This window comes from Amblyomma americanum, chromosome 5 (assembly GCF_052857255.1).
Source record: "Amblyomma americanum isolate KBUSLIRL-KWMA chromosome 5, ASM5285725v1, whole genome shotgun sequence".
In the NCBI taxonomy this organism is placed as follows: domain Eukaryota; kingdom Metazoa; phylum Arthropoda; class Arachnida; order Ixodida; family Ixodidae; genus Amblyomma; species Amblyomma americanum.
The window spans coordinates 173,141,006-173,166,402 of NC_135501.1; the positions used below are offsets into that span (position 1 = coordinate 173,141,006).

The 25,397-nt window shown below is 48.4% G+C and overlaps 2 pseudogenes; both read left to right on the top strand.

The window, feature by feature from the left end:
• Positions 1-6,040: 6,040 nt before the first annotated feature.
• Positions 6,041-7,138, top strand: LOC144134355 (iris pseudogene; annotated as a pseudogene).
• A 10,747-nt stretch (positions 7,139-17,885) lies between these two features.
• LOC144134356 (ipis-1 pseudogene) lies at positions 17,886-18,983 on the top strand (annotated as a pseudogene).
• The last annotated feature ends 6,414 nt before the right edge of the window (positions 18,984-25,397 follow it).

Here is a 25,397-nt window from a genome sequence, read left to right on the forward strand (position 1 = left end):
TGTTTCACCCAGATTTTGTACTGCATACCTTTATCCTGCGGGAATATGTACAGCCGCCCACAGACTTAACACGAACGACGGAACGCGTGTCCTGGACTGCCGCCAGCACCACGAACCGATAGTCATCGGTGCGAGATAATGCTCTCGGCAAGTTTACGGTGGCTTACGATAGCTGGTGCCTTACGATAGATAGCTTTGACAGCTTTTTGGCTTCTGCCTGGTCGCCGCGTGGACAGCGCGCTCGTCACGGGGGCGTTTCTGCGCTTTTTGCTCGCCGATGTGCAACGCTCTTTGCAGTTTTCTTATCGCGCGAATTAGAAATTGCAGTCAAAGCGAACTCTGCGCCAGCTATCGTCAGCCACCGTAAACATACCGAGAGTATTATCTCGCACCCACGATTGTCGCTTCGTGGCACTGATGGCAGTCCAGGCCACGCGTTCCGCCATTCGTGTTAAGTCTGTGGGCGGCTGTACATCGGGCAGACTGGCCGCTGTCTTAACACCCCGCTTAGAGAACATGATAGGTCGCTTTCCTCAGATGACGGGGCGAATTTACCTAAACGTTGCAGAAAGCACAAGTGCACTCCGCTCTTCAAGAAGACTACAATTTTTGGACGCGGCTAAACTCAAAGCCAACACGAAATTCTAGAGTCATACCATATCGTTGAACAAGCAGATCGATGTATGATACAATGGTGAGCCTATTCGATAAAGAAATTTGAGTTTTGAACTCCTTGACGTAACCGTGTTGCACGTTTATTGCGGTCCTGATGGTTGTCTGTTGCGCTGCAATCTACCTTTTCTTCTAAATTTGTCATGTGTGCGCAAGCGTGGTTTGATAGTGAAGGGTGTATATGTAACCGTTACTGAAATAAAAGCAGTCGATAGTCCGGCGTCGTCCTGTGTTCCTGTTCTCTGTATTCGTGCCTCGCACTGGTTTTATTTCTGCGATCGACATACATATCCTTCCAAAACCTTTGCACATACACACCCACACAAGACAACCCGAAAATGCAACCAAAAGATTTTATCATAGCAGGCGTGAAAGGAATTTCTTCTAAGCCTCACAGAGATAAACAGATGTGTCATTGACACAGTTTGAACGCGAATTTTTGTTATGTGAAAGCTTTCTATATTTCCACAAGCTGTTTTATAGCTGCCTCTTCCGATAATCCTCAAATCGCGGAACGGTGGAATATCGTTGGCGCAAGCCCTACAGTGTTCAACAAGTAGCTCACATGCGAAAAATATATTTTTTTATTTTTATTTAAGACATACTGCAGGCCGTGAGGCCCAAGCAGGAGTGGATTACAGAAACAGATCACAAATTGAGCAAAAATGCCAAAATGCAAACCGAACGCGAGCAGCGGGAAATGACATGAAAAGGCAAAAAACAAGCTAACATAACAAGCAGAAAAAAATTACAATATTCACTTATCAGGTCAAGAGACCGCACACACGAAGCTGGTAAGCTGTTCCAATCACTGATGGTTTGCGGAAATAAAGAGTTCTGAAATAAGTCAGTCTTTGCAAAGTACGGGGTCAGAGAAAGGGGGTGGGAGTGTCGAGTTCGTCTGGTGTTCTGTAGTATAAGATACGATGAAGAATTTATTCCAAGTTACGGTTAAATAACAAAAATAAGAATTTCAGCCAAAGAAACTTGCGCCGGGGCTGAAGGGTTGGTATTAAATTCGACTGCATTAATGCAGAGATTGACGCAGTTCGATTGTATTGCGAAAATATGAATCGCACAGCTTTCCTTTGGATCCGCTCAAATGCTTTTGTTAGTGACAGTATACGGATCCCATAAAATGCACGCATATTCCAATTTAGTCCTTATAAAGGTTTCGTATGCCAGTCTCTTAACCTGAAGTGGTGTATCTTTTAGTTTATGGCGCTACAAACAAAGTTTACTTAATGCAGACGAGCAAGTGTTAGAAATATGAGTGTTCAAGCTTAGGTTGTCTGTTAATGTAACACCAAGACACTTATATTCGTTTACTTGAGTTTGTGAAAAGTGTGACGAAATGCGCTGGCTTTCTTTCTACGATCGACATACACACCCTTCCAAAACCTTTGCGCATGCGCATACGCACAAGACAACAAAAAATAAAAATAAACGTCAGAAAGTATCGGTAAAAAGCGATTTCGAACAGCTGCCTCACGCGTTCAGAAACGCAGCACGAAAATATTGTTCCACACAAGCAACGTAAAAAGCGCCATTTAATTGTGATCTTAGCCGTTTTCACAACTATATTATTTTTGCAAATGTCTGGCGATAAAAAGCAGCAACAGCAACAAATGCTTCTACAGACTGTTCCGCAATTAAACGCGCGCCGTAGAATGTTTTCTCACTGCTAAAGCGGCTAATTCTTCCAGCTAAAATTTCGCACAGAAATGGAATTTGGTTGGTCGGCAGAATTGTTTTATACCACATTTCTTTGGAGTACCTGCCTGAATCAATAAGACGAAGTCTCATGTCCGCATCGTCTCTGGCGACGACGAAGCAAAACAGGCCGCTCTCTCAGTGATTGCACTGGTGGCACCATCTCTTAGATCGATTGTGGAGATTAGGCGAAAGACGAGGGTCTTTTGCGGAAGGCTTGACGACACTTCAGCGAATGCTTTATCAGTGACCACTAAAAGCTTAGTTAGGCAAAAACTGCACTCAGTTTGAAGACTTTCGTGGTACACCACCGTCAAACCTCCCGAAAAAAAAACACTACTGCACCTTCCTTGCTGAATCTCCATGACCGACAAACGAGATGGCGCCACCGGTTCAATCGCCGAGAAAGCGACCCGTTTCCTTTCAGTCGACGCCGCAGATGATGCGAATATCCGACTTTTTCTTACTGATTCAGGCAAGTGCCCCGAAGAAATGCGAAATAAAACAATTCTTCCGAACAAAAGCCATTTCAGTGGAGAAATTAGAGCTCGAACAATTCATCGGTGTAGACTTGAGGTACATTCTACGGCGGGCGTTCTATTGCAGAACACGCAATCAGGGAGCTGCCGTTAGAAGACCGCCAGCAAAGAAGCGCTAATCCTTCACCGGATGTAAGCGCAGCCAGCGAGCATGCATTCATGCACCAGTTCCGACCAGCGTTGTAGGGCTGTAGTTTCTGCATCTTTCTATAGGTGTTGTTCGCTGGGACCGCGCTATCAGACGCCACGAGCGTTGGTGTGGCAAGTGTGCCATGTTGGCGGTCGTTGCCCGCCACCTCGCGCAGCGTCGCGGTACACCGTGATGTACCCGGCCAGAATTGTTAGTGATCCGTAACATCTTTGCACGTTGCTAAATGCGTCAGCGTCCACGTTTCCTTGTTGAGTGCATTTTGTGCATAAAGTTTGCCGCAGAATTCTGTGCCGTAATTTAACAGAGCTGCCTGTCGCAACTCGGCAGCTAGGCTGGCCGGCTGCACTACACGCAAGAATGTACTACACGACTTGTAATTGTTAATATCAGTTTATAACTGTCAGCTGCTCATGCAGGACACATCGTGGGTAAACAGCTAGCACATGATTAATTGCCCGAATTCCAAAACTGGTACCACGGAAACTCATATTTCCAGTGGCTATAGCTCCCGAACTGCTGAAGCGTCACAGACGGTGTCTCAGCAGAAAGGCAAAGCGCCACAGCTGCCCTGTTTACGCGAAAGAACGGTCGAGCAAATACTGTCATGCGCTTGCAACACTAACCGCAGACCTAGCGAGAACGCTTTCCAGTTTGGATTGCAGCAGCGAATGCATAACACCCAGAGCTGCTTCGAATGCATAACACCCAGAGCCTAGACCGGTTCGCAGAAACGCTATGTGCAGCGATTCCGCTAGATTCAGTAGTAACACGTCACTTTCACCACAAAGAGATGTCAAGTTAAGCTAGTTAAACCAACAGAGTTTAATTGCTCACCTCTCCAATAACGACACCTCGGTCGTCGGTATCCTCAGCACGGCTGTTGAGCTATCCCGCTTGTCAGGCAGTTGCACCCTCTTTAGATTTGTATGCTTTGATTCCTTAGCCTGTCGGAAAACTTAAGTCATGCACAAGTCGGGCCTCGATATCGGATAATTCAACGCGCGGCAACAGTATTTTACGTAGCACACCACGCCGGCTTCCTAAGGCTCGACATTTTCACACAGTGGAACCTTTTCAACGTGCCCAAACATTTCTGTTACGCGCAGTGCAAGGCGTACCCACTCAGTCACGCGGTGTTACCCTCTGCCACAAATTATCTGCTGCGAGACGCAATATACAATCACACATCACACATCACCAGCGAATTAAATGCGGCGACCACGCCCGCGACCACGAACATGTGAATGCCGCGTCGACTGCTAGCGCTCCTTGCGGATGACGTCATGCGAATACCTCCTCTATTGGCTCGATCCGAGATAAGACTACCTTGCAGCCATAGATAAGAGATCTACAAAAGCTAGAATCGCGCTCATGAGCACGCTCTGCCTTCCTTGACAAACCACGCGGGACGCAGTGCACGGACAGAAGAAGCAACGGACCAGTTGGACTGAAGGTAAGGGCACACGGTGTATATGCCTGCATTGCCGCGCCTTGGTCGGCGCCCTTGCTGTTCTGTTAATCTGGTCGTCCCTCAAGAACGCGCAGAAATATGCGTTGCTCGATTCGCTTGGGCGAGTGCTTTGTTCCCTCTGTTTTCATGTAGGCCCTGGAGACGTTCCTATACGGTTTGGGTGGCACCAGTTGGCCTAAGATGAACGCGCATGTGACTGGCGTATATAGGTGTACGCCGAGCGTGGATAGGGTCGGCATCCTTTGGTGCTTGTTTTTGCGGTCACAAAACGCGTTTTAAAGTTTTATGCAGGGACAGAACCAGCTTCTGGAAGTACTAGCGTTGATAAGGGTGTACAAAGCTGCTTTGGGCAAAAACATGGAGGCTAACGAAAGGTCATAAAATTAAACTTAGGACGCAGCCCGCTGGGGTGGCCTAGTAGCTTTGGTTTTCCGCTCCTGATTAGAAAGCCGTGGGTTCTATCCCCGCCGCGCCGATCGCATTTCGATGCAGGCGCAACGCAAAAGGCGACTGTGTGTTGTTGTTATGTCAGCGCACGTTAAAGAACCCCAGATATTCGTTGTTATCCGGAGCCCGCCACTGTGATGTCCCTCATAGCCCGAGTCCCTTCGGAAGGTTAAACACAATACAAAAATAAAATAAACTTAGGACGGCACAGCTTGCCAAAAGAAATATTCAAGTTAGAGATTTAATAGCTGGAACCAAGAAGGGGCGGGTCGTGGCAGGGTACATAAGGTGAAGGGAAGCTACGCAGTGGCCGTTAAGGTTAACAGAGCGAATCTTAGAAGGCAAGAGAAGCGGGGGCGGCAGATATTTAGGCGGATGTATGACATAAGCCAAATTGCAAGGATAAGGTGGCGAAAGCTGCCGTTGGACAGGATTAAAAGGGGGATTATGAAAACGGCCTTTGTCCTGCCCTGAACTTAGGCTAATTATGATGCTAACGGTGATAGATCGTGATGTGAAAGGCAGATGTTGCCCTGGATAGTTAGTTGGCTTCTGACATTAATTCCATTCTTCGATGTCGCAGACAAATGTGCGCTTAAGCGCCGTCTTGGACCTCTGTCCAATATTTTTAGATCGTCCGAAACATTTACTCAAATTCATACTTTCTTCCAGCCGTTACTTTCTATTCTTTCTACGTCATTAGACAAAAAAATGCGTTTCTTAAGGTAAGGCATAAATATAAGAATTGTCTTACAAACTTATCCTCATAGACACCTGCAATTAAGTACAAAAGAGTTCCCTATCTAGAACCGCACAGCACTTTAGCTGGAGCGCATGGACCAATTTTCTTGCTTGGTCAGCACCGTTAACATCACAACTCGATTACATTCTTTCCTCCATTGTTGCATCAGTTCAAAAGTGAGACTGATCTGGTAATCACGTTAGACCAAAGCTCTCTCTGTCTCTTCTTAATTTTCCTCTTGCAGAATCGGCCCAGTCATGCTGTCACAAACGGAACGCGATTCTCTGTTCAAGTTTTCCTTGAGTATGTACCAGCGTCTGAAAACCCGCAACACACGGAACGTAAACTTCGTATGTTCGCCGTTCAGCATAGCCTGCGCACTCGCCACCTTCGCCAGCGGTGCTTGCAACGTCACGGCCACACAGATCTTCGCCGCTCTAAACCTCAAGGCGAGCAAGTGCCGAATTGAAGAGCAGTTCTTCAACCTGCTGACGACCCTATCGAGCTACGCCCCCGATGTCACGTTCCACGTTGCCAACCGAATTTACAGTGACCAAAAGTGTACCGTCGATAGCAGCTACCGCGCCCTTCTAGAAGTGTCTTATAGTGCCACCATGCAGTCGGTCGACTTCGAAAGCGGCCACGAGTCGGTTTGGCACGAAGCCAACGCCTGGGTTTCGGAGAAAACAGCGTCCAAGATCCAATCCATCCTTCCCTCCGTAAGTGTGGACCCTAACACAGCGTTGATTCATCTCAGTGCCATCTGCTTCAGGGGCTTCTGGGAGTGGCCTTTCGACTCGGATCATACGATGCGAAAGCTGTTCCATCTCAACTACTATAGAGCCGTGCACGCCGACATCATGTACCAGTGCAATAGTTTCAAGGGAGGCTACTCGGAAGAGTTGCGCGCCACTGCCCTTGAAATGCCATACAGGGGTCAGATGATCTCGATGGTCATCTTCGTTCCGGATGACGTACAGGGACTTTGCGACTTGGAGCAAAGCCTGACTCCAGCCAACCTGTCTAAGCTTCTAGCAAGCATGGAAATGACGGACAACGTGCACCTCTTTCTTCCCAGGTTCAGGATTGAGCACAGCGTGGCTCTGCGGGAGACGCTCGAGGACCTCGGCGTCAAGGACTTGTTCACGCCGGGCCAGTCCGACCTCTCCGTAGCGTTCGAGACCGGTGCGCCAAGCGTCTCTGGCGTGGTCCACAAGGCGCTCGTCCAGGTCGACGAGGAAGGCACAAAGCCTGAGCCGGCGGCAATGAACCCGGTTTTCCAATCCGCTCGTCCTATCGCTGACCACGTTAACTTTCTTGATGTGGATCGTCCTTTCATGTTCCTGATTAAGATGAACGACTTAGATGTCATCCTGTTTCTAGGCTCGGTTCGAAGGCTGTGAAGTGATGACTGTAGACGTGCAGAATTGTTGCGCTGATTTCAGAATGTTTCTTCATTCTTTTAGGCATTGTGACATGACTGTAAATATCTTTTTACCTTCAGACATCAAAGGAAAGCGAGGGCAGAGTTCTGCATTAATTATTTCGATATCGCTTTCCAGCCAACTTCTGACACCATGTGCTGCACTCTAAGCTGTTCATTGCCCGATATTACCTCTTCGGACCCTTTTTTACGTCGGACAAGCCGCGTTGAATTGCCAACGTGCATACGTGCAAATTTTTTTCATTCCATAGCTCGCACAAAGTAAGCACTGTGCCTCGAAAACATATGTTAGAGGCGTTCACGCACCACCAGAATCTAGAAAAGTGAAAAAAGTGACGTCATCTTGCGGAGCGTGTCTGTAAGGAGACAAGTGATAAGTGGGACTTTTCTGTCAACCGATTTTTCTATGCTAATGACAATGTGTACGTGGCCCGCTATCTATTATGCCTGAACGCTTCGATGCAGGCCGCCATCTCTGAAGGATTTGTGCTGTTCACCACCTTTTCAAGCATCTCATTTCAGCCTTCATGACCTCATCCAATCGAACTTGCTTCTTTGTCTTCTTACGCCGCGTGTTGTATTACTTTTTAATACCTCTTAAAGATGCATAGTTCGCATACATCAGTTCTCTCTTATGTGTTTGTCAAACGTGCTCGTCTCATCGTTTTTAGGGCTCTCCACACCGTTTGGAAGATTCCTGCAACTGATAAGCGTTGAGACTGGCTGCCTGTATAATCTGTGTGCCTTTGAAATAAATCCGCGGTCAGTACCGCGCAGTCCTGTGTGTCACGCATGTTATATGCGTTGCCCTGAATTGCTATATAACACATTCAAGCACCGACAAACCCAGCAAAAAGGTTTACTTGGGAACGAAAATGGAACTCCAAAGTAGGCGTCCTGTAGGTCGTACTAAAGCCTGCAGTAAAAAATTGGCGGTGGTTTAGCTCTTGCTAAACCTGGAGTGACGCTATAGCTGCAGCAGGCCGAGTGGAACTTGCTCAGTTGAATTGCACAGTCAGTCTTCCGCCGCTTCGTTTTTCTTCTTCTTCTTCACCCCAGGTTTCGCTGGGCATTCTTTGTCTTCGTCCTCTGTGGCAGCTCGGTTTCCCCTGCGCACCGCGGCGCCGGCAGTACTGCTCCGCACCACGTGACAGCGTGGTGGCGCAGCCAGGGGGTGGCAGCGAGCCACAGGGTGGCAGCGCCACCAAGATGAAGGCTCGAAATGCTAACGTAATGTAGCAATCGCTACAAGAAAGGGGTGTGGCGGGGAGGTTAGATCTCGAAATGTTACTATGAAATGACTGTGCTCCGAATCCACTGCTTAACCTGGCGTACGGAGGCCCAGCGTACAATTCAAACCTAGCACAGCAATACATACTTACTCATAGCGCAAAGTCCGTAGTATGGTGTGGGAGGCTACGTGGAGTGGTATAATCTATGGTGTTGTATGGTTTGGGGGTCTACGTGGAATGGTATGGTCTATAGTGTGGTGGTCTGCGTGGAATAGGAGCGGTGTGGTATGGTGTGGAGGTCTAATCTACCAAGGCTGCACACGAGCTATGAGATACGCTGTGTTGGAGTACACCGGATTAATATCGACTACCTTAAGTTCCTCAGCGTGCACCGGCATCGCACAGCGTACAGGCGCTTTCGCATTCGCCACCATCTATATCCAGCCATCGCCGTGTCAGGGATGCGATCCAGCGACCTTTTAACGTAAGCAGCCGGACTCCATAGCCACTAAGCCACTGCGGTGGGTGAAGAGCTTGGAGGATTTATTTTTGTCCTTCTTGCTGATGCATCTCCGAAGCTAGCATGATATTTTCATTACTGTAGCCAATAAAAACATGTTGCACAGGTGCTTACCACAGCGGTCGACGAGGAAACATTTCCGCATTTCTAGCCCTTGGGTAACGAAAGATTGACAGCGCTGGGTGCTAAGGGAATGAAAATTAGTCGAAAAGTAAACGCGGTGCGGGAAATCCACTCATGGATTGATGGACAGCGAGTGACCTGCAGGGTGTTGCATGATGCCCTCTGAACTTCGCCCATAGCTGGCGGCAAACTACCGGGGAAGAGAAAACTCAAAGGCAAATTCTTAATCAGCCTATATAGGAGTAAAAAGGGAGTAAGCTTGGCCCTGTACAGCGCACTCCATCTCAGGGCCAGGGCATTCTGCCCAAGCCACGTGGTAGATTTCAATTGCTAAAATACGGAATACTTACGGTTGACAGCGGAAAAAATTCCTCCTTCAAAGCAAGAGAATTTCTATCAATTACGACGATTATAAGCGAGGTATCAATTTCCTCTTTTTGCTAACCTTATGATTTCCGGTACCGCATTTAAAAGCCTCCTCCCATTGCTAACATCAACAGGTTGCTATGCTTTGCAGTGGCAGTATGCCTCAGTTGCAGATGGTAAGCATTCCGTGCGTTTTGTGATCCAAACCTTGTCCGGGATTTCGGAAACGTATCCTGCTCCACAGAAGCTTAGTGTGGGTTATCTCGTTCGAAGTTATTGTACACATAGCACTATCCTGAAATAAGGTTGCAAGTTTTAGCCCCTCTGCTGAGTGTTCTGCGTCGTCTTTGTCTGTTTCGCGCTAAATATACTGGATACACTGCACCTAAAAGAGAATACGCTGGAGGACGTCTCACTCCCTTTTTACACCCATATAGGCTTCTTCTTGTTTGAAATAGGTCGCCCACCTGGATACCATTTGAACGGAAAGTTTCGGAATGTTCAGCATCATATTCGGCCTCAGGTTCGCCGTTTTTGAATTCAAGGAAGTTGTTCGCCAATGTTAGCTAAGAACGGGAGATGAGAATTGTAGGGGACACCTAAGCTCTGGGTGAAGCCTATGACACGATAGCGTTAGTGGGCTAATGCTCATATGTGCCGAATTGTTCATTTTTAGTATAAATTCATAGGTCCTTTAGTGTCCTCGTACATATCATGGCGCAGTGGTGCCGCGGTTGAGCGTTGCGCCACTGCTCTCTTGTGGCAGGTGCTCCCAGCGGTGGGCCTTGTGCGGACCAAGCTGCTCTATCCGAGCGACGGATCATTAATTTAACCGCCATCTGCCACGGTGGTCAGTTTCCTCACAATCCGGTGGGGAGCTTGTGATGACGCCACAAGGTCACGTGACCTAGGTAACCCAACTACGTTGCTTCTCTGAAATATTTTGCTAACACCGCGGATGACGACGCAGGGTTTTCAGGACTACAGACACCAAAGTTTTGCTTGCTTGTTTTCTTTTTTAAAACGATATGTTAGATATTGATATACGTGAATCACCCTGTGATATTCGCCTACGACCGCAAAATAATTTACAGTTGAATTTTTTCTGGACTCAGCTTATGTTTCGGCTTCACCAACCGCACTATGGCAGTGGAATGAGTTGGTTTTAGGTCACGTGAGGTAGCAAAACAAGACAGCGAATTAATGGCTGATACTTCGATTGTGGTCATTTCAGCGCTTGAAGCAGGTTTTTTTAAGGGTTGTGGTGAATAAAAACTGCGTTTCAGCGTGTAGATTACAGTTCCTTCGTGCCTAACGTGGCCTAAAGAACAACTACACATCACAGTCATCGTTTGGTTGCTGAAAATAAAATCGCATGAGAGGAGAAATTGAAAAATCAGTAATTCAGCAGCCGCACACGAATAGTACGCAGTCATCCATGTACACTACAGCCTAACAAAATATTTCAGTTGCAATAGGCGATTCCCGCCTCATCCATGAATACTAATGCATCACGCACAATTCCTAATAAAGAAAACGCAACCAAAACTGCAGCGCCTATCCGCGGTACATAAAATATAAGAACATAACCAGTTTTATAGCGAGAGTTCTACTGCTCGGGGTACAACTTCCGATTTCGATGTGGATGATACTATGACCTTAAAGGTCTCCCAAGGTCAAATCGGACAACTGCGTGGTATACGTGGCCCGAGCTATGGTAATATGACCAGAAGCGTGAATTGCTGGGCGATTTGGTACATGTTCGATAGAATAAAACCAGCGAAAAAAAAAAAACACGCAGGATCCGGAGAAGACACACACAGACTGTCGCCGAACTTACTACTGATTTATTATTGGTTCTACTACGTATTTAAAGCCACTACTTGCGCAAGTGCACATACATGCCACATTCATCAAAGTCCGGACGTCATAACAACCCCGATAAAAATGATACTCTTTGTCAGGGATAATAACAGACGGGTCGCTTTGCAAACAGATTTGTTCTTTTTGATTAAAAACGCTTCTAACAGTTGGCCCTCGAGCATGGACATTCCGCGCCAGAAAATGGTGGCAGTGCTAAGAAAAGCTGAGAAGTTTTCGCACTCTTTCACAGGTACGGCCAGGTTGATCCCTGTACCAGAACGCAACCTTTTGCCGTGTTCCCTAAGTCGCTCCTTCAGGCACTGCCCCGCCTGCCCTATGTAATGTTTTCCACAAGAGGTAGGAATAGAATATACTAACCCCACAGTACACTTCGTCAACATCGTTTGATGCTTTGTTTTCAAGGCTACTGCTGCTGCTGTTTCTGCCAGGAAGAAGGAAAAGGAAAGTGCACGGGCCTGCCTAGTGGCTCAAGCCGAGCCCAGCTTGCTGCCGCGTGCTGAAAGGAGGAGGGGTAAAGGATAGGAGAGCAAAGAGTGAAAGAAAAGACGCGCCGTGCTAATATGCCCCGGGCCGATCCCGGAGGCAGTGCAATACCGGGCCGACCCGTGCCAGACTGCTTCAAGCCGCGCACTACGCCATATTCCAAAAATAAGTTTAATATCTTCGGTCCAAGGACCCGCAGCAGATATAGGTTCTCACTGAGAGCCGGAGATGCGGACGCAAAGACTGGAAAGCTTGCGGGGAGCCAAAAACACTAAAATCACCGAATTTCTGAGAAACCTTTTTCCGCACATACAAAATTGCATGATAGTAGAGGATCACCTCAAAGTTTCTTTTCCCATCTGTTGGTTCTTGGTATTGGCAGGATGCTTCTCCATTTTCCCCCCAAAGTTCCAGCGACCCCAAAAGCAACAAGGAAGGAAGACCTGAAGCTTCTAATCAGACTAACCGCTCGGCAAGAACCTGATTCATAGCATGTGATCATATTTTCCACAGTGCATATGAGAAACACAGGTTGGCAATACCGCGCTTTAAGAGCTTTGAGTGAGCTGATGCATAAGGTAAAACCCCTTTTTTAGACCAAGGAGCATATTTCCAACAAACGTGTCTGTCAGCTAAAAACTTGAGTTATAAATGTAGGAGCGCAATGGTGTTGTCAGAGAGCAAGTCTTTGGTGAAAGCCGTGTTCTTGCAACAGACACAAAAACATTTAAAATCTGGTCCGCCAAAGGGGGTTAGCTGGTCAGTTGATAGGTTTAAAATGATCGAGCCACGCTCGATTGGTGTAATCAGAGTCACAGGGCGCCAGCCTTCACGTAGCCTTCTAGGCCTTCGTGTCCAGGGCCTAAGGTGATGGCACGATTTTGATGGAGGGCGCTACCTAGAATGCGAAGGGCTAGTTTAGGGACTCGCCAACTGCTGGATGGCCGACATCCGCAGCTTGCGAGTTGGTGTTCATGTGGTGGAAGTTGAGCATTAGTTTGTCCTGTGCTCTGATGGTGACTGCGGCGGCAATAGTTTCTGCCGCAACTAGTAGGTCAGGGCCTCAAAGGATGCAACAAGAAGGGGGAGAAGGAGTGCTTGACTGCCTCGAAAGTGCATATGAAGGGTAGTGATTTGGAGGCCGCGTACACATATACCACTGCCGTAACGCTGCAATACTGTCTGCGGAGGTAGCGAATGCGGGCCTGACGTCAGATAGCCTGGAGACCGTGGTGCATGACATGGAAGGGGGTCAAGGTGGAGATGGGACCGTACTTCCACAGGGAGCATGCCTGTGAGCGTCGTGGTGCGTGAAGCTTGTGGGTCGCCAATATGGTGAAGAATGAATCTGCCTGAGGTAGGTGTGAGGAGGCGAGTACTTGAGAGGCGAGGTCAGCCTCAAGCATCCCTTCGAAATAGATGTGTATGCCAATGGCGAGGAGGTGCGTTGTAGTGGTGCAGCTAAAAAGACCCAGGGCATTCTAGCACAGGATGCATAGAAGAACGTTCACCTCGATCCGGCCTGCATGAGTCAGGTAGTGGAAAAGCAGGCCATATTGGATGCGGCTTATAACGAGGGCTATGACCAGGTGGAGGATGCCCTCTTCACGCATCCCCTATCGATGACCGGCCTTCGTCGTATCATGAGGGCGGTGTTCAGGGCAGTGGTTCAGAGGATAGTAATGGTATTTGTAGGGCGCCCATCTCGTTGGAGCCAGAGGCCAAGGAAGTGTATTAGTGCGCGCTCCATGATGGAGGGGTTATCGATTTGGAGGTCAATGCGTCCCGGCCATGTGTTATTGCGGCCATGCATACGGACGACTTCGGATTTCTCGGAGTCACATTTGCACGTCACTTGAGAGGACATAGGCTTCTGCGGTATGCATGGCGGATGGGAAAGCGGCCTCTTTGTCGGCCAAGGAACCACGGGAGGACCAGATGGCGATGTCATCAGCGTAAATCGTGTAGCCAGTCTGAGGGAGTGGGGAAAGTTTGTGTGCCAGCATGGACATATGGCAGTGTTTAAAAGGAGTGGACAGATGAATGCGCCATGGGGAGCGCCTTTGTATGTTGTTGTGAAAGGAGGTGAACGTGCGGAGCTTGTGTCGGTGGTGGAGGCGATGTTTTACAAAAGGTGATGTATTGAAGTATGCTTTAAAAGAGATAACTGTTGGGCTGGTTGGTTGTCGCACATAATAAAAGGACTCTAGTGCCAAGACGTACAACACACCACGAAGACGAAAGACAACACGGGCGCTTACTCTCAGCTGTTTAGTGAGGTTAAAGCGATCGACATCCACACCCTTCCATAACAAGAAAGCAGTAAAATACAACCGAAGGGCTTTATCATAGTAGGCGTGACAGAAATGTCTTCTCAACGTCATAGAAATAAACAGATTCGTCAGTGATTCAGTTTGAAGCCTCATTTTTTATGTGAAATCATTCCATATTTTCACGAGCAGTTTGATGTCAGCCTCTGTCCAGAATTTTCAAATCGCGGAACCGCGGTATACAATTGGTGCAAACCCTGCAGTGTTCGACGTGTCAGTCAGATCCCAAAAATAAAGATAATCTTGTGGGTGAGCGACTATAATGCCTCGATTAAAAATAGCCAAAAAGTATCGATAAAAAGCGATCACGATCAGCTGTCTCACGCGTGCAGAAACACAGCACTAGTCCCTTGTGCCACACGAGCAACGTAAAAAGGCGGCTTTTCATTGTGCTATTATACCCTTTTACTCAGATATATTCATATTCGCAATCACGCAAGATAGACGATCGCGCACTGGCACATGTATGGTGATAAAATGCAGAACAGCAACAAATGCGTCTACGGGAGCTGCCGTAAGAAGACCACCAGCAAAGAAGCGATAATCCTTCACCGAACGTAAGCGCAGTCAGTAAGCATGTATTCGTGCACCAGTTCCGACCAGCGTTGTAGGGCTGTAGTTTCTGCACCTTTCTATAGGACGTATTCGCTAAGGCCGCGCTACCAGACGCGGCGAGCGTATCGTTGTTTCACACCAGCTCGCGCAGTGTCGTGGTGTGCCGTCAGGTACCCGGACTAACACGTATAGAGTCAGGAAGCACGAGATAAACATGTTGTGCTGTGCTTGTGGATAGGAAATGGACACGGCTGAACACTTGATACTTCTCTGTAAAGGGCTTCACCCTACAGTGGAAAGCAGCGGGGTTGATTTATTCAAACCATTGGCGTTTAAGGACAGTGAAAGAAAAGTAGATTTTAAGCGGGTAGAAGTAACCTAGTGAAGGTTACCTGATCGGTGACTAAAATCAAGACAAGAGTAAAATTTCACAAGTCATTGCTAGGTGGCTTGAACCACCGCTCGATTTAAAGTGATCAGACTTATCCATCTATCCATACCCGGCATAAATTGTTAGTGATACGTAACGTCTTTCGCTATGTCAAATGCATCAACGTCCACTTTTCTTTGTGGACCGCATATTGCGCATAAAGTTTGCAGCAGAATTGTTCTCTGCCGTGATATAACCGAGCTGCCTGCAGCTATTCGGCAGCAAAACTGGCCAGCTGCACTGCACGCAAGAATGTACACGACTTGTAGCTTTTAATATCAGTTCATAACTGTCAACTACACACGCAGGACATATCATCGATGAACAGCAGATGATTATGACTCAAATTCTAAAAGTGTCACCGCGAAAACTCATACCTCCAGCGGCTGTAGTTCGCGAACTGCTGAAGCTTCACAGACGCGTTTTCCGCTGAAAGGCAAACAGCCATGGCTGCCCTATTTACACGACAGATCGGTCGATCGAATACTGTCATGCGCTCGCAGAACGTACGGCAGACCTAGCGAGAACGTTTTCCAGCTTTGATTACAGCAGCGTATAGCATTGCTTCGAATGCACAAGACCCAGAGCCTAGGCCGGTTCGCAGCAAAGCAATGTGCGGCGATTCCACTAGATTCAGTAATAACACGTCACTTACAACAGATAGAGATGACAAGTTAAGCTAGCTGAACGAACCGGTAAAGTCTAATTACTCACCTCTGCAATAACGACACCTTATCCGTCGGTACCCTTAGCACGACTCTTGAGCTATCCCGCAAGTCAAACAGTTGCACCCTCTTTATATTTGTATGCTTTGATTCCTTAGCCTGTCGGAAAACTTAAGTCATGCACAAGGCGGGCCTCACCAGCATTTTACGTAGCACACCACGCGAGGCTCCTACGGGTCGACATTTTCACACAGTGGAACATTTTCAACGTGTCCGCCCATTTCTGTTACGCGCAGTTCACGGCGCACCCTCTTAGCCACACGGTTTTACAGTTTGCCACAAATTATCTGCTGCGAGACGCAAAATACAATCACAGATCACACATCACCACCGAGTTAAATGCTGCGGCCGGCTGCGGTGACCACGCGCGCCACCACGAACATGGCGAATGCAGCGTCGACTGCTAGCGCCCCTTGCGGATGACGTCATGCGAATACCTCCTCTATTTGCTCGATCCGAGATAAGACTACCTTGCACCCATAGATAAGAGAGCTACAAAAGCAGGAGTAGCGCTCATGAGCACACTCTGCCCATCCTTGACAAACCACGCGGGACGCACTGCACGGACAGAAGAAGCAACGGACCAGTTGGACTGAAGGTAAGGGCACACGGCGTACGCCTGCATTGCACCTTGGTCGGCGCCCTTGCTGTTCTGTTAATCTGGGCATCCCTAACGAACGCGCAGAAATATGCGTTGCTTGATTCGCTTGGGCGAGTTCTTTGTTCGCACTGTTTTCATGTGGGCGCTGGGAGCGTTCCCAGACGGTTTAGCGGCACCAGTTAACATAAGACGAACGCGTATGAGTGACGGACGTAGCTGCAAGCAGCGGCTGACTGGTGTCCGCATCCCTTGATACTTCTTTTTACGGTCCCAAACTACGTTTCAAAGTTTTACCCACGGACAGAACCAGCTTCTAGGGGCCCCAGCGTTCATTAGGGTGCAGTAAGTTGTTTTGGGCAGAAACTTGGAGGCTAACTAATACGCATGAAATGTAACTTTCGACGGGCCGCGCGCGATAACTTAGTGTTGATGGTGCTCCGCTCGTGACTCGAAAGATGTGGGTAGCATTTCGGTGCAGGCGAAATGTAAAAGGCGCCCGTGCGTTCCTGTGATAGCGCACGTTAACAATCCCAGATGGTCGAGTCATCCAGAGGCCTCCACTACGGCGTCCCTCATAGCCTGAGTCACTTCGGGATGTTAAACGCTATAAAAACAAAAATCATTCTATAACGGCGCAGAGATCTTGGAAAAATATTTTTAATGAAGATTTAATAGCTGAAGTCAATAACGGGCGGGTAGAGGCAGCGTACATAACCTGAAGGGAAAGTAAACGATGGCCGTTGAGATTAACAGAGCGAACTTTAGGAGAAGGCAAAGTAGCGGGGCCGCCAGACTGTTAGGTGGGCGGATGAGATAAAGCAACTTGCAAGGATAAAGTGCCTGCAGCTGCCATTGGACAGCGCTAAAAGGAGGACAGGGAAAACGGCCTTTGTCTTGCACTGAACTCGCTGGTTATGATGTTGAAAGTGATGAATCGTGATGTGAAATGCAGATGTTACCCTGAATAGTTAACTTCTGACGTTCAATTCCGTCCTTCGATGTCGCAGACAAGTGTGCGCTTAAGCACCGTTTTGGTGCTCTAAGATTTTTAGATCGTCTGAAACATTTACTCAAATTCATACTTTCTCCGAGCCCTTGCTTACAATTCTTTCTACGTCATTAGACAAAAACTATTTTCATTTTTTAACTACAGCAATTCTCTTAAAAAATTCAGCCTCGTCAAAACTTGCAATTAAGTACAAAGTAGTTCCCTGTCTAGAACCGCACAGCACTTTAGCAGAACTGCCTGGACCAATGTTCTTGCTTAGTCAGCAGCGTTGACATCAGAGGTCGATTACATTTTTCTTCCTCCGATGTTACATCAGTTGAAAAGTTTGGGATTGATTAGACCTAAGTTCTCTGACTCTTCTTAATTTTCTTGTTCTTTCAGTTGCCGAATCGGTTCAGACATGCTATCACAAACGGAACACGATGCTCTCTTAAAGTTTTCCTTGAGTATGTACCAGCATCTGCAGGACCGCAACTGGCAGAGAGAAAACTTCGTATGCTCGCCGTTCAGCATAGCCTGCGCACTCGCCTCCTTCGCCAGTGGTGCTTGCAACGTCACGGCCAAACAGATCTTCGCCGCTCTAAACCTCAAGGCGAGCAAGTGCCGAATCCAGGACCAGTTCGCCGTACTGCTGACGATCCTATCGAGCTACGCCCCCGAAGTCACGTTCCACGTTGCCAACCGAATTTACAGCGACCAAAAGTTTACCGTCCATAGCAGCTACCGCGCCCTTCTAGAAGAGTCTTACAGTGCCACCATGGAATCGGTCGACTTCGAAAGCGGCCACGAGTCGGTTTGGCACGAAGCCAACGCCTGGGTTTCGGAGAAAACAGCGTCCAAGATCCAATCCATCTTTCCCTCCGAAAGTGTGGACCCTAACCCAGCGTTGATTCATCTCAGTGCCATCTGCTTCAGGGGCTTCTGGGAGTGCCCTTTCGACTCGGATCATACGACGCGAAAGCTGTTCCATCTGAGCTACCATAGAGCCGTGCACGCGGAAATCATGTACCAGCGCAATAGATTCAAGGGAGGCTACTCGGAAGAGTTGCGCGCCAGTGCCCTTGAAATGCCATACAGGGGTCAGATGATGTCGATGGTCATCTTCGTTCCGGATGACGTCCAGGGACTTCGCGACTTGGAGCAAAGCCTGACTCCAGCCAACCTATCTGAGCTTTTAGCAGGCATGGAAATGGTGGACAACGTGAAACTCTTTCTTCCCAAGTTCAGGATCGAGCACAGCGTGGCTCTGCGGGAGACACTCGAGGACCTCGGCGTCAAAGACTTGTTCACGCCGGGCCAGGCCGACCTCTCCGAAGCATTCGAGACCGGTACGCCAATCGTCTCTGACTTGGTCCACAACGCGCTCGTCCAGGTCCACGAGGACGGCACAGAGCTTGAGGCGGCGGCAACGAACGCGGTTCTCCAATCCGCTGGTCCGATCATTGGCATGCCTATGAAGTTTGTTGTGGACCGTCCTTTCATGTTTCTAATTAAGATGAACGACCCAGATGTTATCCTGTTTCTAGGGTCGGTTCGAAAGCTCTGAAAACTGACGACTGTGGACGTACAAAGTTCTTGCGGTGATTTCAGATGTTTTTTTTATTATTTTTGGCACTGCGACATGACTGTAAATACCTTCTTTATCTTCAGACATCAAGAAAAAGTTGGGGCAGAGTTCTCCTTTAATTATTTCGCTATCGCTTTCCAGCCAACTTCTGACATCTACTGGAATTCGAGGTGCTCGTTGCTTCATGTTACATTTTAGAATCCTTTATTACTTCGGACAAGCCACGTGTAATTGCATACGTGCAATTTTTTTGTCATTCCATAGCTCACACAAAGTAAGCCCTGTGCCTCTAAAACGCATATTAGAGCTGCTCACGCACCACCGAAACTTCGAAAAGTAAAAGGTGACGTCACCTCACGGAGCGTGACTAAAGAGACAAGTGACAAATGGGACCTTTTGTGTGGGAACCGATTTTCCTGTGTTAATGGCCGCGTGCACAAGACCTGCTGTCTACACAGGCCTTATCTCTTCAATGAAGGCTGCCATCTCTGAAAGATACATGTTGTGTATCACCTTTTAAAGCATCTTATTTCAGTGTTCTACCTTCATAACTACATCCAAACGGCCATGCTTCTTTGTCATGTTACACCGCGTGTTATATTACTTTTCAATGCCTTTTAAACGGGCATTCATGAATTCTCTTATATTTGTTGTTTGTAAAACGTGTTCCTCTTATCGCTTGTACTGCTCTTCACATTGTTCTGACGTTTCCGGCAACTGATAAGCGTTATGACTGGCTAAATGTATAATCTGCGTGCCTTTGAAATAAATCAATTGTCAGTAGTGCATGGTCCTCTGTGCCACTTATGAAGGTTATAGGTTGCGCTGAATTCCTACATAACAGATTGAAGCAGCAACAAGCCGAGCAAAAAGGTTTACTTGTGAACAAACATGGAGCTCAAAATGAGGCGTCTTGTAGGCCGTGCAAAAGCCTAGTCGCGGGATCGGTGATCACGGAAGGTCATCACCGGGTCATGACATTAAGAAGCAAAAATAACGAAACAACGTTTATAGAATTGATACGAGGAATATGAAAGCTTTTACAGAAAAGGAAAGGACAGTTTAAAAGACAATTAACGCGGTCTGCGGAAAAACACATATCGCATTAAATACACTGAATTAAGTTATACATGTAAATAAGAGACTGTCTACAGATATCACGGCGAAGCAACGACTTTAATTAACGACAGTTGATAAGAAAGCTCAGAAAGGGAGCCAACATACAGTTGACCGGTGAGCGCGGCGGCAATCCAAAACCACCAGGGAAGTCCAGTTCCGAACTGCAAAAGGATCAGGCGGAACAAGTCCTCCTAAGGTACATTGCAAAAACCTGACACCATCTTCTGCCAAGAGCCCTCTTCAGTCACGATGGCTCTAAATGGATTGCCCAGCATGTGAGTCTTTGCCGTGAAAAAGACAAGCAAGAATTTTTTTGTTTATGTATTTTATTTTATTTATTTCAAAATTTTGAGGACACTGAGTCCAAGCAGGGTGGGCAAACAAGTCTTTCAAACCACAATAAACGCAAAACTTCAAAAAAAAACAACACGATAAAGCAATAATTGCTTAAAACTCATGGGACAATGGTTTCATTAGCTGAATACAATCTGCTATTGTCTGTGGAAAGAAGGAAAACTTGTAAAGTTTCTTGTGTAATAAGATAGAAATAAATTCTAACCTGAGATTTTTCTCGAATGTTCAAGTGGTTCAATGTTATCAATCTCCATTAAAGTGTTTGGGGAGTCAGTCCTTGCATATTTATTAAAAATAAACCTGACAGCTCTTCTCTGTGTCCTCATTTCACACTTGCTGATCTCATTTTCAAGTCCAGTCAAATTGAGCTGCTTGGGCATAGGGAGAGCTGCAGCATTCGCCTTACGAGGTTTTAAGTCTGACGGATGGTAGTATGACCTCGTGATCACATGACTGCGACCATTGGGCACCTGACCTTGGCCTTTAACCTTGACATTTGATGTGAGACATTGGGCATCACACTGACAATGACATTGAATGCCTCACAAAGTCAAACCTAAATTAACTACGAGATGATATATGGCCCAAGCTATGGTAGTACTATCACGAGATCATATTACTATGACCATTGTGTACCTGGCCTTCACCTTGACATTTTATTTAAGACAGCGGACGCCACACCACATCAACTCTGACCTTCAATTCCTCACGAGGTCAAAGTTAACTTCACTGTGTGGTATCGCCCAAACTACGGTAGTATGACTGCGTGATCACATGACTATGACAATTGTGTGCCTGACCTTCAACTTGATATTTGATTTGCGACAGTAGGCACAACATCGGGAGTGATCTTCAATGCCTGACAAGGTCCAACAGAACTAAGTGGTAGTATGGCCCACGCTAAGGTGGTATGACCACGTGATCAAATGAGTATGACTATTGGGTGCCTGACCTTGACTTAATTTTGACCTTGACATTTAACAATTTAACATTCACACTTCATTTGAGAGTGGAGACCATGCTTAACAAAGCTCTGGCTCGTATAGTTAGGTTCAACCCATGTTGAACCCCAGCCATTTTTGTATTGCATGCCGGCTGTTACGTTTCGCCTACGACGCGCGGTATAGCCGGCGCGGAGGCAACGGACGCCGGGGCTTCGTTCAAAGTGGCGGTCATTTTGGCTCGTTCAGCGCTGCCGCAACGCCTCCCGCCAAGCACGTCCAGGCAGGTTTCAATGCCACGTGTCTTCGTGTGTGCGTGTGTGTGTGTGCATGTTGGTGCCCACGCTTGTCAAAGCGCGGCAGCCGGGGAGAGGAGCTCCCCAACTGGGAGGCGAGGAGGTCTGACTGGCGCCGGCCCGGCGGACGCGTCTCGTCAGGTCTCAACGTGTCCATGCGTCGCTGTCTCGTGCGCCTCATCCCGAGCCGTTCCTTCTTGCCCTCGACTCCGAGGGTATAAAGGCAGCTGCCCCGGACGCCAAAGAAGAGGCTTCGATTTCTTCCGTCGAGTAACGTGGTCGCCCTGACCGGCTGCTCTTTTGCGATGCTAGAATAAACAAGTTGTTCTGTTGGCAGTCGACTCATCCTTTGCCAGGACCTTCGGATGTTTCCAGCTGTGCCCCAGGCCGCCAGGCCAACGCTACCCTTGGGGCTTGCGACCCATTTGCAACAACTGGTTGCCAGCGGTGAGATCGCGACAACGGAGGCCAGCAGCGAAGATATGCGGTCGACTGTGTGCTGAGCAGCACAACGACCATCCGGGAGCAGTGCAACGAGCCCTATGTGATGACTGGTTGCCTGCAGCGGAACGACTGCGCTGAATTCTTGGCTGCGAGGTTTAGTGAGTGCGGGACTTTCTTCTTCTGAGTTTTGCCAGGCTTTTGTTAGTGTCAGAAACAGAGCTGGTAATTGTGGTTGTCGTTGCTGCCGGGTTAGTTTGCGGCAAGACAATAGTAGGCAGTAGAGAAAGCAGCATTCCGAGCAGCCATGGATTTGAAGTCGTTGCGCAAACCGAAATTGCTGGAGCTTGCAAGAGAGTTGGGTCTGGATGTCTCAGACAAACTCAGAAAACCAGAACTGCTAAGGGCTAATCTTGAGTTGGAGGCTGAGGATGACGAGCTGTCGGAATGCCTTGAGACCATTGAGGAGAGGGCAAAAAGACAGGAGCGCGAACGTAAAGAGCAAAAAGAGAAAGACGGGCGCGAACGTAAAGAGCAAAAAGAAAAAGACGAGCGCTAACGTAAAGAACAAAAAGATAAAGAGAAAGAAGAGCGCGACCGTCAACACGCTTTGGAAATGAAGCGTCTCGAGGTAGAGATGGAACGCGCTCGTAATGGAAGTCAGGCACACGGTGCAGGAGAACGAGTATCGTTCAAAATGACTGACCTGATGTGGCCGTTTAAGCTTGGAGAGGACATTGGTTTGTTCCTGGTTAACTTTGAGCGAACGTGCGAGAAGCAGGGGTTCTCTCGGGAAACGTGGCCACAGCGCTTGCTCACTTTGTTACCCGGCGAGGCGGCCGACGTAGTCGCTCGCTTGAAGAGAGAGGAGGCAGAGGATTTCGACCAAGTGAAATCGAGTTTGCTAAAAAAGTACAGGCTGTCAGCGGAGGCGTTCCGTCGGAAGTTTCGGGAAAATGAAAAAGGCAGAAGTGAGTCATATACAGAGTTTGCCTACAGGCTTATGTCAAACATGCAGGAGTGGCTCAAAGAAGAGAAAGCGTTTGGTGACCACGAGAAAATTCTGCAGTGTTTCGGGCTGGAACAGTTTTATAGTCGGTTGCCTGAAAACGTGCGGTACTGGGTCTTGGATAGGCCAGACGTTAGTACAGTGGCTAAGGCCGCCGAGCTAGCCGAGGAGTTTGTGATGCGTCGGGCTCGCGGAGCTAAGGACGGTCAAAAGGGTGAATTTGGCTCCAAGTCTGAGAGGCCGAAGTTCACACCCATGGGAGCAAGGGGGGACACATGTAGTGCGGATGCGAGTGAAAGCAGTCCGACCGAACGTATGGAGACGGCGGCAGCCGAAGCCGAACGCAGAAAGCGGTTCGAGACGAGGCAAGCGCGCGTGTGTTATACGTGCCAGAAGCCGGGTCACTTTTCGGCGCAGTGTCCAGAAAAAAAAACAAAAGTCGTGTTTTTGTCATTATGCAGCACTGACGAGAACATGAAGGTTCTCGAGCCTTACATGCGAGACTTCCTCGTGAACGGGAAAGAGTGCCGAGTGCTTCGTGATTCTGCAGCTACAATGGATGTAGTTCACCCCTCTTACGTAGAACCCGATATGTTCACGGGCGAGTGCGCATGGATCAAGCAAGCCGTGGAAGCTCATAGCGTGTGTCTGCCCGTAGCAAAAGTGCTTATTGAAGGACCTTTCGGAGCAATTGAGACGGAGGCCGCAGTGTCATCTATGCTGCCCCCCCAGTACCCGTACCTATTTTCGAACAGGTCCGATCACCTCCTGCGCGAGAAGGGGCTTTTGTTCGGTGTGGCTAGCGTTCAGGCCTTAACCAGATCGAGAGTTCGGGAGCTCGCTGCAAAGGCGGTAGTTGCGGGGCCGACGTTGTCGAACAATGAAAAAGGGTCGGAGGCGCAGCAAGCTGATATTCCGAGCACGTCCGAACTGAATAAAATTGAGCCTGTAGCGTTGAAGGCACCAGGTACTGGAGAGGAAATGCCGGACACGGGAAAGTTAGAAGAGCTATCTGCAGATTTGCTCGTCGCGCCTACGTCAGATGGACTTAATAGGTTGCTAAAAGTCAGCCGGTCGGCTTTGATAGCCGAGCAAAAAAGTATGGCAGCCTAGAAAACATGCGCTGCAATGTCAAGGAAGGTATCGCCAAGAAGAATGCTCGTTTTGTGGAAAGAGGTGGGGTCCTGTACCGGAAGTATCTAGACCGCAGGGGAGTGGAGTTCGATCAGCTGATCGTGCCTCAGTGCTACCGTCAGGATCTGTTGCGCTTGTCGCATGGCGGTTCGTGGTCCGGACACCTAGGAGTTAAGAAGACTAAGGACCATCTCTTGCAAGAGTACTATTGGCCAGGGTGTTTTCGTGACGCAGAACACTTCGTGAGGACATGTGACACCTGTCAGCGGGTTGGCAAACCAGGGGACAAATCGAGGGCGCCGTTGAAGTTGGTACCTATCATTACGGAGCCTTTTAGACGGCTCGTTATGGATACAGTGGGACCTCTGCCGGTAACAGCCACGGGGTACAGACATTTTGACTGTGATCTGCCCAGCGACAAAGTTCCCTGAAGCAGTGCCGCTTAAAGAACTCAGCTCAGTTGAGATAGTCAGTGCACTACTGTCCATATTTGCGCGAGTTGGTTTTCCTGCGGAAATCCAGTCAAATCAGGGCACAGTGTTTACTAGCGCTTTGACGACAGCCTTTCTCGAAAGGTGTGGGGTAAAGCTGTTACACAGCTCAGTGTACCACCCACAGTCGAATTCCGTTGAGAAGCTCCACTCCGTCATGAAGCGCGTCTTGAGAGCATTGTGTTTTGAACAACAAAATGATTGGGAGCTGTGTCTGCCTGGGGTGATGCTTGCATTAAGGACCGCGCCGCATGCGGCTACGGGGTTTTCGCCAGCTGAGCTGGTGTACGGTCGCTCGCTGCGGTCTCCGCTTCGCATGCTTCGAGACTCGTGGGAAGGCAGGGGCGACGACCCAGTCGTGGTCGAGTACGTGCTTAGGCTCCTTGAACGCTTAAGAAGGGCACAGGAGTTGTCAGGTGAAGCAATGGCAAAGGCCCAGCAGAGGGCCAAGGCCATCGGACAGCCAGGGCCCGTCGTTTTGAGGTGGGCGATGAGGTAATGAAATTGCGCACATCGCTAAAAAACAAACTCGACGTGCAGTGGGATGGCCCAGCACGGATTGTTCAAAAACTGTCGGACGTTAACTACGTGGTGAGTCTGCCAGGAAA